Source organism: Nycticebus coucang, chromosome 17 (assembly GCF_027406575.1).
Source record: "Nycticebus coucang isolate mNycCou1 chromosome 17, mNycCou1.pri, whole genome shotgun sequence".
NCBI classification, from domain to species: domain Eukaryota; kingdom Metazoa; phylum Chordata; class Mammalia; order Primates; family Lorisidae; genus Nycticebus; species Nycticebus coucang.
In genome coordinates, this window is record NC_069796.1 from 81,233,312 (window position 1) to 81,248,062 (window position 14,751).

The window sequence follows — 14,751 nt, forward strand, 5'->3', positions numbered from 1 at the left end:
GCCCTGTCCTTTTCAATGTGGTCTGTTCTGTTGATTGATTTTTCTTATTTTTGGAGCATCCTTGGATCCCAGGATTAAATTTCACATGGTTGTGATGTACAAAGAACCTCCATAGTTGACCACCTCTCTTCACTGACCACATGCTTAAGCTGACCTAATTTTTATAGAGTGGGCATGCACTACGTGTATATGTCAATACAGTAGGCCTAGTTCCTTATGTTGACCACTTCTATATGTTGACTAGTTTGTTACAGTCCCTTGAGTGTTCAGCTTCAGAGGTTCCACTGTATATTCTGTTTAATATGTTGTTGAATTTGGTTTGCTAGTATTTTGTTGAGGTGTTTGCTATCAGTATTTATAAGGGATATTAGAGTGTAGCTTTCTATTTTATAGTACCTTTAGCTTTATTATCAGAGTAATACTGGTCTCACAGAATGATTTTGGAATATTAGAGAATGCCTATAGAATTGTGGTAAACAAAATGAGAGGAAATTTTTGGCAGAAAGGAAGTTATTCAGGAGGCTGAGGCAAGAGAATCGCCTAAGCCCAGGAGTTGGAGGTAGCTGTGACACCATGGCACTCTACCGAGGGCGATGAAGTGAGACTCTGTCTCTTAAAAAAAAAAAAAAAAAAGATATTTTCTAATTTCCCTTGTGATTTCTTCTCTCATCTATTAATGGTTCAGTAGTGTATTGTTTAATTTCTACATTAATTGTGAATTTTCCCGTGTCTGTATTGCTATTGATTCCATGGCGATTGAACAAATACTTAGTATGAGTTTAGACTTCTTGAGTTTAAGACTTATTTTGTGACCTAATGTGTGATCTGTCTTAGAAAATGTTCTTTGAGCTTTTATGAGGAATATGTTCATGTTTTTCTCCACTACTGTAACATGGAGGATTAAAAATCTGTCTTTCTGGCTCGGTGCCCATAGCACAGTGGTTATGGTACCACGCCGGCCACATACACCCAGGCTGGAGGGTTCGAACCCGGCCTGGGCCAGCTAAACAACTATGATGACTGCAACAAAAAATAGGCAGGTGTTGTGACGGGCACCTGTAGTCCCAGCTACTTGGGAGGCTGAGGCAAGAGAATCACTTGAGCCCAAGAGTTTGAGGTTGCTGTGAGCTATGATGTTATGGCACTCTACCAAGGGCAACAAAGTGAGACTCTGTCTCCAAAAAAAAAAAAAAAAAAAAAAATCTGTCTTTCTATCCCTTCAATTCTGTCAGTGTTTGCTTCATTGTATTTGGGTATTTTGATGTTAGGTGAATTATATGTTTATAACTATTACATCATCCTGGTGAATTGACTAAACTATCATTATATCATGTGCTTTCTTTTTTTTTTTTTTTTTTGAGACAAGAGTCTCACTATGTTGCCCTTGGTAGAGTGCTGCAGCATCACAGCTCACAGCAACCTCTAACTCTTGGGCTTAAGCGATTCTCTCTCTCTCTCTCTCTCTTTTTTTTTTTCTGTTATGATAAATCCTTTATTGCATGATAATGTTGTGGTCAGACTTTTATTTACTGTATATACTATAAACACTGTGGTTTCCTCTAACTAGTTTCAGCAGTCAAGTTCAATATCGCTACAGAGACATACAAATCTTTACATACATTTGAAGGTAACTGAAGATGCACTCTTAAAAGCCATCAGAATAATATACTCCCTCATCCACATAAAATCAATTTGTCTACTTTTGGACCTCAACAAAATATCAATTAAATACATAGTATATGTTCATTTTGTGTTAGTATATAAACATATTCTACTGTCTACTACATTATAAAAGGGAAGCCATTCGGTTAGGTTTTAAATTTAATTTCTTTTTGCTAGCTTTCAGGTAACAATCTGGCTACCAGAAGAGAAGTAAGTACTGAAGCAGGTCCAGTCTTTTGTTCTTCTGATAGTAACTGGGCTGCATTCACTTGTCTGGGAGCTTCAGGCTACTGTTGTTATCACCATAGAGTATGTATCAGTATGTATCAATTTTTTTGCCTATATAGCAAATGAAATCAGGGAGCTATTCTCCCTCAGTGAATGAAATAAGTGAAGTATTCTCACTCAGAGTAAGAGTCAATTCTTATGTTAAGGACTTCTTTTTTTGTGTGTGTGTGTGGTTTTTTGGCCAGGGCTTGGTTTGAACCCGCCACCTCCGGCATATGGGACCAGCGCCCTACTCCTTGAGCCACAGGCGCCGCCCAATGTTAAGGACTTCTAATACCAACACTAGATTAACAGGTTGAGAGAACTTTACTACACAGAACAGTGAGAAGCATTAAGAAACTGGCATAAATCATTTCATATGAGACATGCTGATGAAATTATAAACATGAAAATAATTTGAAGGGTCAAATAACTTCAAATACCCTTTTAAAGTCAGTCACAGATATAGATAAGAGTCAAAAGAAATTTATTTACAAAATTTCTGACTTGACCAGTGGTGAGAGCCAAAAAAGAACACACCAAAAAAATAATCAGCTAAGACCCCAGTAATAGTTTTTAAGCCAGTAAGGAAATTACCAAAGCAACTCCTGATTGTCAGACTAGAAAGACATCATTTTGGGTGTCCTTCGATTGTATATTCAACCAAAACAGTTTGAGCAAAAAGCACTATGGTACTCGTAGGCTCAGCTGAGTCATAGCTTCTAGAGTGCTACTTACTGTCTACCTTACATAGCTGTTTCACCACTTTTGTTGCTATCTTTGTCAGCTTTTTCTCCTTCTCTGTTGACCCTTTCCTTTTTTCCTCCATTGTCAGCTCCTTTCTCTCCTCCATTGTTGGCTTCATTCTCCCCTTCTTTGTCCTGAACACTGATGGAAATTGCTTTGTTATAGCCTTCCCGGTTCCGAGCAATTTCAATAGCAAAAAATTGTATCCTGGGGGCAAAGATGGTGTTTTTCTCAGTGTAGTCCTGAGAACAGTCTAGTTGCAGCAAAGTACCATAGTTGAAATCTTCTATGATCCCATCAGACTTCAAGCAGAATGGCCTCTATTTCTCTTTAGCTGATTCTGATTTGAGTTATTCTGGGTCCAATATATCTATCCTGAGTTTCTCAAAATTTTCCCGGAATTCAGAATAGATCTGGTCATCCACTTTGGTGAGTTTCAGGAATTGTGGGTCAACTGATGAAATTAGCTTGTAGTAGACTTCAGCATGTTGCATTGCTCTCATGGCCCAACCCATCTCAATATCCGGATCGTTGCCATACGATTCTGCTGAAAGAGAAAGAGCATGTGCCATAGACATCAGCTCCCTGGAAACCAGCTCATCAGTTCCACTGGTAGCCTCCATTGTTTGATTCTCTCTCTCTTTTTTTTTTTTGAGACAGAGCCTCAAGCTGTCGCTCTGGGTGAGGTGCTATGACATCGCAGCTCACAGCAACCTCCAACTCCTGGGCTCAAGTGAGTCTCCTGCCTCTGCCTCCCAAGTAGCTGGGACTACATGCACCCACCACAAGGCCTGGGTATTTTTTGTTACAGCCATCATTGTTGTTTGGCAGGCCCAGGCTGGAATCAAACCCGCCAGCTCAGGTATATGTGGCTGACGCCTTAGCCAGTTGAGCCACAGGCTCTGAGCCTTAAGTGATTCTCTTATCTCAGCCTCCCAAGTAGCTGAGACTACAGGCTCTGTGAGCTGTGATGCTACGGTACTCTACTGAGGGTAACAAAGTGAGATTCTGTCTCAAAAAAAAAAAAAAAAAAAAAAAAAATTTTTTTTCTTCATTACTTTTCCTCATACCCACTTCCTTATAAAGTGCACAAATTATATCTTTAAATATTGTGCAGCCATTAACATAGTTTTATAAATTTTTATTTATTTTTGTATTGTATTTTCTATTTTATTTTTTTTTTTTTTTGAGACAGAGTCTCACTATGTTGTCCTTGCTAGAGTGCCATAGCGTCAAAGCTCACAGCAACCTCAAACTCTTGTTTGGGTTAAGCAGTTCTCTTGCCTCAGCCAAGTAGATGGGACTACAGGCCCCTGCCACAACGCCCGGCTATTTTTTTGGTGTTGTAGTTGTCATTGTTGATTTTTAGCAGGCCTGGGCTGGGTCTAAACCTGCCAGCTTTGGTTTATGTAACTGGCGCCCTACCCACTGAGCCATGGGCGCTGCCATCTATTTTGCATTTAATCCAGAATTAAGAATGTTTTATGGCTTGGCCCCTGTAGCTCAAGTGGCTAGGCTGCCAGCCACATACACCAGAGCTGGCAGGTTGGAATCCAGCTTGGACCTGCCAAACAACAATGACAACTACAACCAAAAACTAGCTGGATGTTGTGGCAGGCACCTGTAGTTCCAGCTACTTGGGAGGCTGAGGCAAGAGAATGGCTTAAACCCAAGAGTTGGAGGTTGCTGTGAGCTATGACAGTATAGCACTCTACCCAGGGCAACAGCTTGAGACTCTTGTCTCAAAGAAAGAAAAAAAAAGAAAAGAATGCTTTATGTGCCACCATTACAGTATCCTTTATTCATTTATGTATTCACCTTTTGTCGCCACTAAGGACACTATGCCTCCCGGTGCCCTGTGAAAGAACCAGGCAGGACACGGATTGAAGTGCTAGCTTGCAAGAGGTGGGCTAACCAGAGGTTCAGGAGAGCCCTGAGCCCCCTCCGCAGTGGCTGTTTTTTAAGGTTATACACAACAGGTGTGGAGAGTTAAAGTAATGACATACAAGGGCTGCATGCTTAAGGATTGCCACATGCTCTTTCCTCACGTGTTCTTTCCCCACAACCCTTATGAAGGAGCACCAAGCATCAATGTTTAAAACCTGCTTGCTAACGAATGACCCATCTTACCTTATTCTGGGACACTGGGTTACTTGGGGGATTGCCCCTAAGTCATATAACATCTCTAGGCTTGCCAGGAGACTGTCCTGTTCTCAGCATTTCCTTTCAATGTGATAAGAATCGGTAACTGTCCTTCCAAGCATGGTGTCTGTTCCTCTACACATACCCCGTTTTTGTTTAAGTCATTCTTGGGTAGGATAAGGGAAAAATATAGCCGTTGTTCCTTTCAATAGCTCTTCTCGTTGAGCAGCTCCTCTTCTTGCTAGGCAAAAGAACAAGAGGGTACATGTAATAATTAACAGAATTATACCATTGGTGCCAGTGAAGGCCTTCACAGAAGAAAAAGGAGAGAGATTAGTAACAATATTGGAAATGCTTTTTAATACCAGTTCCTGTGACAGATTGCAATTATTTAATAAAGGTTTTAGGTGTATTTTATTGTAAATGTATCCAAAAATGATGTTATGTTGTTCTAGTCAGGCTAGGCAAGGGGGAGACATGCCTCCTCCATGCCAAATAATATGGGAATGGTTGGCTATGGTAGTTGTTCTTACAAAGCCAATGCATTTCACCTGTTTGTCTTGGGCTGATGAGAGTGGGGGGGCGTCTCCAATCAATGACTCTTCCATAGGAAGTATTAACTAATGCCCGAGGTTTCTTGCTTCTGTCCATTGTCCATTGCACCCATTATAAATGAGTAGCAACAGGCATAGTGCAGATTGGAATGTTAGGTGGGGAAGGGGTAGTGTCATACCCTTTCCAAGTTGAAGTCTTGAGGAACAGCATGGTTTTTGTTTGATTTTAATACTATATTACGTATAAGAGAAAATCATGCAGTGGGAATGGGTTGAAGGTAACGACTGCCAGGACTTAAATAGAAATAGTAGGGTTACCTGCAGCACAGTGGTTACAGTGCCAGCCGCATACACCTAAGGTGGCGGGTTCAAACCCAGCCCAGGCCAGCTAAAATAACAATTGACAACTGCAACAAAAAATAGCCGGACATTGTGGCAGGCGCCTGTAGTCCCAGCTACTTGGGAGGCTGAGGCAAGAGAATCGCTTAAGCCCAAGAGTTTGAGGTTGCTGTGAGATGTGATGCCATGGCATTCTACTGAGGGTGACATAGTGAGACTCTGTCTCAAAAAAAAAAAAAAAAAAAATGGTAGGGTTAATCTAAGGTATTGTTCTGTGAAGGGGAGGATTAGGGATATAGGCTCAATAAGTGAAATTCTTTGTAGCAGCACTCACTTTTGTCGACACTAGTGCAATTATTGGCAGGAACAAAAAGTCTGCCATTAGAGGTTTACCTTGACGTTTCACTAAATCTTCAGCCGCTGATGACAGCTTTTTGATTTGACCCCAAGAAGGAAAAGTGGAGTTAGTAGTTCTTGGGAGAGGACATCGTCTGTTTATCTGCTTCATGGTCATGTTATTGAAGAAATCATTGAAGGCGGATTTGTCACAGTACTGGCGAGGTCTTTTGCTCATATTGAGGCTTAATCCAGTGGGTGGTTAGGCACTGTTTTTCTTGCTGTTCTGTAATGATATGAGCAAAGCCTTGACCCCAATGTAACACATAACCAGGTTCCCATTCAGACATATCAGGTTTCTTATAGAAAATAGGTTGCTGTTGGCGGCGCCTGTGACTCATTGGGTAGGATGCCAGCCCCATATACCGAAGATGGCGGGTTCGAACCTGGCCCCGGCCAGCTGAAACAGCAGTGGCAACTGCAACAAAAAAATAGCCAGGCATTGTGGCAGGTGCCTGTAGTCTCAGCTACTTGGGAGGCTGAGGCAAGAGAATCACTTGAGCCCAAGAGTTGGAGGTTGCTGTGAGCTGTGATCTAACAGCACTCTACTGTCTCAAAAAAAAAAAGAAAGAAAGAAAATAGGTTGCTGTATTTGAGAAGGTGGTGAATGGGTAAGAGCTGTCCAGTAACGTTCAGCAGATATGTTTCCATCATTGTTGAGATTCAAAAAATTAAGAGTGAACAGAGCTCTAGTAAGAATATATCTAGGACTGTTGTACGAGGGGAGTATACCATCTTCTCCTTTCTGTGTAAATAACATACCTTTTAATGTTTTGTGGTGTCGTTCATTAGTGGCCTGGCCTTGAGAATTACGGGGAATATCATGAGAAAGTTGAATATTCCAAAAAGACAGGTACCTAATTTTTGAGCAGAATAAGAAGCTGCATTGTCAGTTTTAATAATAAGAAGCTGCATTGTCAGTTTTAATAGACTTAGGGAGTTCCATGACATTAAAACATTGTAATAAATGTTGAAGGACATGGTGAGCCCTTTTTCCTTGTAAGGCTGTTGCCCAAGAAAAACGAGAAAAAGTATCTATTTTAGATAGAACATATTTTAATTTACCAAAGGATAAGACGATAGTCACATCCATTTGCCATATTTGGTTTACTATTTCTCCTCTAGGGTTGGTACCTTCATGAAAGGAGAGAACATGTATTTTTGAGCAAGAAGGACAATTAGAAAGAATTTGCTGTGACTGAGTTTTTGTAAGATGACATTTTTTATGAAGCATCTTTGCATTAGCATGTATGTAGGAATGAAATGATGATGTTTCTTGAACAGTACCAACAAGGGCTTGATCTATTTGTGAATTTAGTGAAGTCATAGGACCAGGTAGAATGATTGTGCTCTAATATGAGTAATGTATATAGGATGAATATAGTGTCTAAGGAGTCTCTGGATAGATTGCAAAAGAGAAGAAATTTCATCAGCAGCAGTAATAGCTGTTGTTTCTAGGTGACTAACAGCAAAACATGAATATTGAGAGTCCATGACCACATTCATAGGACAATGAAAGTCTTGGAGTAGAATAAGAATAGCATACAGTTCATTCTTTTGAACAGAATTATAAGGACTTTGAACAACTTTGGAGTTATTACCATCAGTGTATCCAGCCTTGCCATGCTTGTTGGCATCTGTGTACAAAGTGATAGCGTATATAGTTGGTGAGTCTTTGACAATTTGAGGAAGGATCCAGGAAGTACGTTTTAGGAATTGAAATCATTTATCATGAGGATATTCATTGGTAATTAAACCTACATAAGATGCAAGAGCGATTTGCCAAGACATAGGTAATTGAAAATTGAGTTGAATTTGTTTTTCTGTAGAGGGAACAATAATACAGCAAGGATCATAGCCTGTAAGTTGGCGAATTCTGTTTCTGCCTTTAGCAGTTAGTTCATAGATTTTGTCCAAATATTGTTGTAATTTTTGTGAAGTTTTTTAAGGAAGGAATAGCCACTTAAAAGGGTGTTCTCTTGATAAATAACACTAGTTGGAGAGTGAGAAATGGCTATAATTATTAGTCGAATCAGTAATCTAATGTCAACCCAATCTAATTCTTTTGAGGCAAACTCTTTTTCAATTAGTTATAGTTCCTTCTTTGCCTCAGGAGTAAGTGACCAAGGACTATTTAAGTCCAAAGGTCCTTCTAGGATTTGAAAAAGATTAAAGCCTAGGTGGTATCCCTAAAGTTGGATGTAACCAATTAATATGACCTAACAATTTTTGGAAATCATTTAAAGTAGATAAGGAATCTAACCTAAGATTAACATGTTGCTGGAGAATTTGTGTTTGAGTCAATTTGTATCCTAAATAATTATAGGGGGATGTAGTTTGAATTTTTTCTGGAGTAATTTGAAGACCGTACGGTTTTAAGGTAAGTGCAGCTTGTTTAAATATGTCTTGCAAAACAGCTAAACTGTAGTGTGCAAATAACATATCATCCATATAATGATGTAGGCTGTAGGATATTTTTTTCTTTTCTTTTTTTGTGGTTTTTGGCCAGGGCTGGGTTTGAACCCGCCACCTCCGGCATATGGGACCAGCGCCCTACTCCTTGGGCCACAGGCACCGCCCAGGATATTTTTTTCTAATGGGCTGTAACAGCTGATCAATAAAATGCTGACACAAAGTAGGACTATTTTCTTTTTTTTTTTTTTTTTTTGAGACAGAGCCTCAAGCTGTTGCCCTGGGTAGAATGCTGTGGTGTCACAGCTCACAGCAACCTCCAACTCCTGAGCTCAAGTGATTCTCCTGCCTCTGCCTCCCATGTAGCTGGGACTACAGGTGCCCACCACAATGCCCAGCTATTTTTTGTTGCAGCCATCATTTAGTAGGCCCAGGCTGGATTCGAACCTACCAGCTCAAGTGTATGTGGCTGGCACCTTAGCCACTTGAGCCACAGGCGCTGAGCCTAAGTAGGACTGTTTAACAGAACTTGTGGCAGAACTCTCCACTGAAAATGCTGGTAGGGTCTTTGTTGATTACAGGAATATAAAGAAAAGGCAAAATGTGGTCAGTCTTCAGGATGCAAGTATATACTGAAAAAACTATCTTTTAAGTCAATGACATATAAATACCAATTGGAAGGGATCATGGAGGGTAAAGGAAGTCCTGGTAGCAGGGGACCCATGGGAATAATAGTTTCATTAACTTTGGGAAGGTTGGTGAGTATTCTCCACTTGCCTGATTTCTTTTTTACAACAAAAACAGGAGAATTCCAAGGACTGTAAGAGGGCTTAGTGTCTCCTTGCTCTAAGTATTCCTGAATTAAAAATGGTAAGGTGTCCAGTTTTTCTTTAGTTTATGGCTACTGCTCCACCCACACTTGATTATTGCTCTTCCAAGATAGCTTGAGAGCACATTTTTGGACAGTGGCCTTTACATTAAATTTGACATTTGAAAGGAATTAGTTTGAGAGGAAGGTATGTTTATTATAGTTTTCCATTGTTGAAGTAAATCTTGACCCCACAAGTTAATAGCAATATCAGCTATGTATGGCTGAATTTAAGCATTTTGATTATCTGGTCCTAAGCAACTTTGAAAGACTGAATTTAAAGTTCCTATGCCTGTAAAAGTAACATCAACCATCTGTTTTGGCCACTCTTTGGACCAGAGATTTAAAGCCATGACTGAGACATCTGCGCCAGTATTTAACAGGCCAGTAAAGGATTTATCCTTCAACATGAGTGTTAATTGAGGCCTATTCTTATCAATAGATGTTTGCCAAGAAATGCTGTTTGTACTGCTGAGACTAGCAGTACGTTTTTTATTAGTACTTTGTAATTTAATGTGAGGCAGGAATAGCAATTGAGCAATCTTTTGGCTCGAATTTGAGTTGGTTGGTTTACTGAAATCATGATTTATATTTCCCCTAAGAAGTCACTATCAAAACACTTGTGTGGACAAACCCTCCATAAGATGTTAAACTGCCTTTTCCTAATAATAACCCAACAGTATCTGGGGGAATAGGACCATGTTTTTAATTTTTTTACTCCCATGTTGGAAAGCAAAAGAACATTATCACATGCTGGTAAATCTAAAGCAGCAATATCTGGGGTGGTGTGTAAAAGGGATTGGATGGGCTTAAGTTGCTGGTGAGTGGGTAGGTCTCCAGATCCTTATTCTTTGCCTGCGGGCCCCCAGCTGGGCCCGACTGACAGTTTCCCTGCTGTAAAAGTGTTCCATTTTTACCAACTTGAGAGCGGCACTCATTTGCCCAATGAAGCCCTTTTTTTAAGGCTGGGGCATATACCAGGGGTTTTATGGCCTCCTTATATCTTTTGATTATTGGCTGAGAAAATTTTTTTACTATTGGTATTATGATTGTTATTTCTTTTCTGACACACTCTTCTCATATGGCCTAGCTTTCCACTAACAAGATTTGTTTTGAACCCTTCTTTTAAAGCAGTCGTAAGAAGATTAGCCTTATAGAATTCAGTTCCTACATCACCATATGCCCATATGTATTCCTTTAAGGGAGCATTTTGTGCTCTTAGAGGATGCCTTTTTGACACTCAGAGTTAGTATTTTCAAATGCTAAGGTTTAAAAAAGCATGTCTCTGAAGCTCCAGCTGGGCAATGGCTTTATTGACTGAAGTTTTCAGTCAAGCTAAAATGTCAGTGTAAGGTTCATTTCCCAATTGCATTATCTTAATGAAAGATTTTGAGGTATCTCCAGGAGCCTGAACCTTTTCCCAGGCTTGAAGACAACACAGCTTTGTCTGCACTATGGCTGTGTCATGGTACTGGATTTGTCTCAGAACCCCTAGCCACTGACCAGACCCAGTGAGCTGTTCTGATGTTATAGGAACTCCTCTCTGCTGGTTCTGGTGACTCATCAGGTCAGCCTCCTCCTTTCATCACGTTTTAAACTGCAAATACTGTCCAGATTTGAGAATAGTTTTTGCTATCATATCCCAATCATAAGGAATAAGTCTCTGTTCTTGTGCAAGTCCCTGTAATATACCTCTAGAAAATGGGGACTACATGCCATACTTTGTTACAGCCGGTTTTAAATATTTTAGAATTGCAAAAGTAATCATATGGTGATCAAAGCATTGGCCCCCTTGAGGGTACTCTGGACTAGGAGGGATATTAGTAACTGTGACCAGGAAAAGCCCTACAGTATCCTTAAAAGTAAAGTCACTGGTTTGGCGCCCCTCTATTAAAGCCTTCATAACAGACGTTTCAGGCGGATTATCCACATAGGGAGGCACTGAGGGTAACGTTGAGTGATCTATGTTAGCATTTTTTTTTTTTTTTTTTTTTTTTTGTAGAGACAGAGTCTCACTGTACCGCCCTCGGGTAGAGTGCCGTGGCGTCACACGGCTCACAGCAACCTCTTAACTCTCGGGCTTACTCGATTCTCTTGCCTCAGCCTCCCGAGCAGCTGGGACTACAGGCACCCGCCACAACGCCCGGCTATTTTTTGGTTGCAGTTTGGCCGGGGCTGGGTTTGAACCCGCCACCCTCGGCATATGGGGCTGGCGCCCTACTCACTGAGCCACAGGCGCCGCCCTATGTTAGCATTTTTAACTGTGAGACTATTCAACCGATCTTCTGTTTGATCTGGGCTGCCATAATGATCATTGAGGTATTTTCTTGCTTATTCATATTCGTATCACATACTTCCTCCTCTGAGGAAGAGCCAGAAAAACTCTCATAAGCTTTTTGTTCCCTATTCTCCTTAGGGTCAGATTCTAACTGAACATTACTATCCTCCTCAATTTCAAATTGTGCTTGAACATCACCTTCTTCCCCAGTTTCTAATTCTCATGACTTGCCCAACAGAAGTTACCCATAGTTTTCCTGAAATCTCTTTGTTTATTACTTACCAAAGGCCCCACTTATTCCCAGTGGAGTTCCTTTGTTTCCTTTTTTTTTTTTTTTTTTCTTGAGACTGAATCTACTCAAGCTGTCACCCTGGGTAGAGTCCTGGCATCACAGCTCACAGCAGCCTCCAACTCTTGGGCTTAAGCGATTCTCTTGCCTCAGCCTCCCAAGTAGGTAGGACTATAGGCGCCTGCCACAACGCCTGGCTTTTTGTTTATTTGTTTTTTGGTTGTAGTTATCATCGTTGTTTGGCAGGTCTGGGCTGGATTCAAACCTGTCGGCTCCAGTGTATGTGGCTGGAGGCTAAGAGGAAGCTATTTATGAGGCTCTAGTTCCACAACAGACCCTGATATCTGAACTATGCAGTTTTGTTAATACTCCAAATCAGGTAAGGCAGACATTATACCAGTGTCTAATTCTGTCTATCCAGAATGTTGTGTAAATGCTGTATTCGTCCTCTCTAAGTCACCTCCCTAACCTTCCATTTCACAAGGGAAAGACAAGCTGTTCAGGTTTGCGGAAAAGGGCAATGTGAGATAAAGACAGAGGTTCTTCATCCCCTTTTCACTCACCATGTTGCCCTTGGCTCAGCCTTGAAAGTAGCTGGGACTACAGGCGCCTACCACAACACCTGGCTATTTTTGTTGTTGTTGTTGTCATTCTTATTTAGCAAGCCCCGGCTGGGTTAGAGCCCACCAGCCCTGGTGTATGTGGCTGACACCCTAACCACTGAGCTATGGGTGCTGAGCCATGTCTGTTCTCATCTTTATTCATCTGGGGTATTGCAACCTCTTAATTGGTTTCTGAAGATCTCATAAGGTATTCTGATTCTTATATTTTTGTTAATTCAGTGTGTGTGAGATGGAGGAAGATTTTGGGACTTCGTATTTTGCCATCTTATTGATACTCATCTCACTTAATGTCTTTTTTTATTTGTTTGTTTTTTGAGACAGTCTTAGTCTGTCACCCTGGGTAGAGTATCATGGCATCATAGCTTACAGAAACTTCAACCTCTTGGGCTTCAGTGATCCTCTTGCCTCCGTCTCCCAAGTAGCTGGGACAATAGGTGCCTGCCACAACACCTGGCTTGTTTTTCTATTTTTGGTAGAGATGGGGGTCCCATTCTTGCTCAGGCTGATCTTGGACTCCTGAGTTCAGGCAGTTGACCTGCCTCAGCTTCCCAGAGTGCCAGGATTACGGATGTAATCCTATAATCACCTGGCCCAGCTTGTGAATTTCTGAAAAACAAGTTGGGAAGTTGATAGGAATTGTGCTGAATCTTTCAGCTAGTTTGTGTAGTGTTGCCATTTTAGAAGTAGTCTTTAAATCCAAACAGGATGACTTTTTTATCTATTTAGGTCTTATCTTTCAGTGATGTTTTGTAATTCTCAGTGTACACATTGAGCACTTCTTTTATTAAATTTATCTTAACTATTTTATTTTTTCTTTCTTTCTTTTTTTTTTTTGAGGCGGAGTCTCACTTTGTCATCCCCGATACAGCAACCTCAGACTGTTTGGCTCAAGTGATTCTCTAGCCTCAGCCTTTCAAGTAGCTGGGACTACAGGCTCCCACCACAGAGCCTGGCTATTTTTAGAGGCAGGATCTTGTTCTAGCTCAGGCTGGTCTGGAACTTGTGAGCTTAGGCAATCCACCCACCTGGTCCTCCCAGAGTGCGGGGTTTACAGGCATGAGCCACTGCACCTGGCCTATTCCTTCTTGATTCTGTTATAAATGACATTGTTTCTATATACATGGGCATGCCATCTGTAAATAGAGCTGGTTTTTCTTTATCCTTTCTATTTTTTTTTTTTTTTTTCCTCGAGACAGCCTCAAGCTGTCACCCTGGGTAGGGTGCTATGGCATCACAGCTCACAGCAACCTCCAATTCCTGGGCTCAAGCGAGTCTCCTGCCTGTGCCTCCCAAGTAGTTGGGACTACAGGCGCCTGCCATAGCCCCCAGCTATTTTTTGGTTGCAGCCAATTATCAGTCTGTCCTCTTCAAAGTAGGGTGGTTTGCAAGACTTTACAAGTCACTATAAGAAAAAGTAAGTTCAGATGTTTAGAGTTATGTATTTTGAACCTTATATAGCGATGTAACAATAATTTTACATCTTGTAAGTCTAACAATTAAAAATGAGGCCTGTGCATTGTATACACATTTCGTTTTTCTATTAATTTGGTTGGGTGATTTGAGAAGCACTGGTTTAGGACATTGGCTTTCATCCTTGGTTGAAATCTTAGTTTTTTTTCTCTTTTTGTTGTCATAACTATGGGGATTTTCTGTGTGTATCTTGGGCTTTTTCTGTGTGGCTACAGAAAATACGGCTTTTTTTTCTCTATTTGAGTTTCTTTTTCCTTTGGCTATAGGTTTAAACTACTCTCCATTTTATTTAGCCTGATTTCATGTAATTAAAAATTAAAAATAGGCGGCGCCTGTGGCTCAGTGAGTAGGGCGCCGGCCCCATATGCCGAGGGTGGCGGGTTCAAACCCCGCCCCGGCCAAACTGCAACAAAAAATAGCCGGGCGTTGTGGCGGGCGCCTGTAGTCCCAGCTGCTCGGGAGGCTGAGGCAACAGAATCGCGTAAGCCCAAGAGTTAGAGGTTGCTGTGAGCCGTGTGACGCCACGGCACTCTACCCGAGGGTGGTACAGTGAGACTCTGTCTCTACAAAAAAAAAAGAAAAAAAAAATTAAAAATATAAAAAAGAAAATTCAAAAGATACAAAAACATCTACCTTAACCACACTATTATTTTATTTTATGTCTATATCCCAGCTCAGAATATAATCATTAAAAAGAAAATTGT

At 40.9% G+C, this 14,751-nt stretch overlaps 1 protein-coding gene and 1 pseudogene across 8 annotated transcripts in view; one reads left to right on the forward strand and one right to left on the reverse strand.

Annotated features, from left to right (window-relative positions):
* NSD1 (nuclear receptor binding SET domain protein 1) overlaps positions 1–14,751 on the forward strand; it is a 209,858-nt gene that overhangs the window by 98,289 nt on the left and 96,818 nt on the right. The gene's annotated exons all lie outside the window — the stretch shown is intronic.
* Positions 2,462–3,431, reverse strand: LOC128568651 (uncharacterized; annotated as a pseudogene).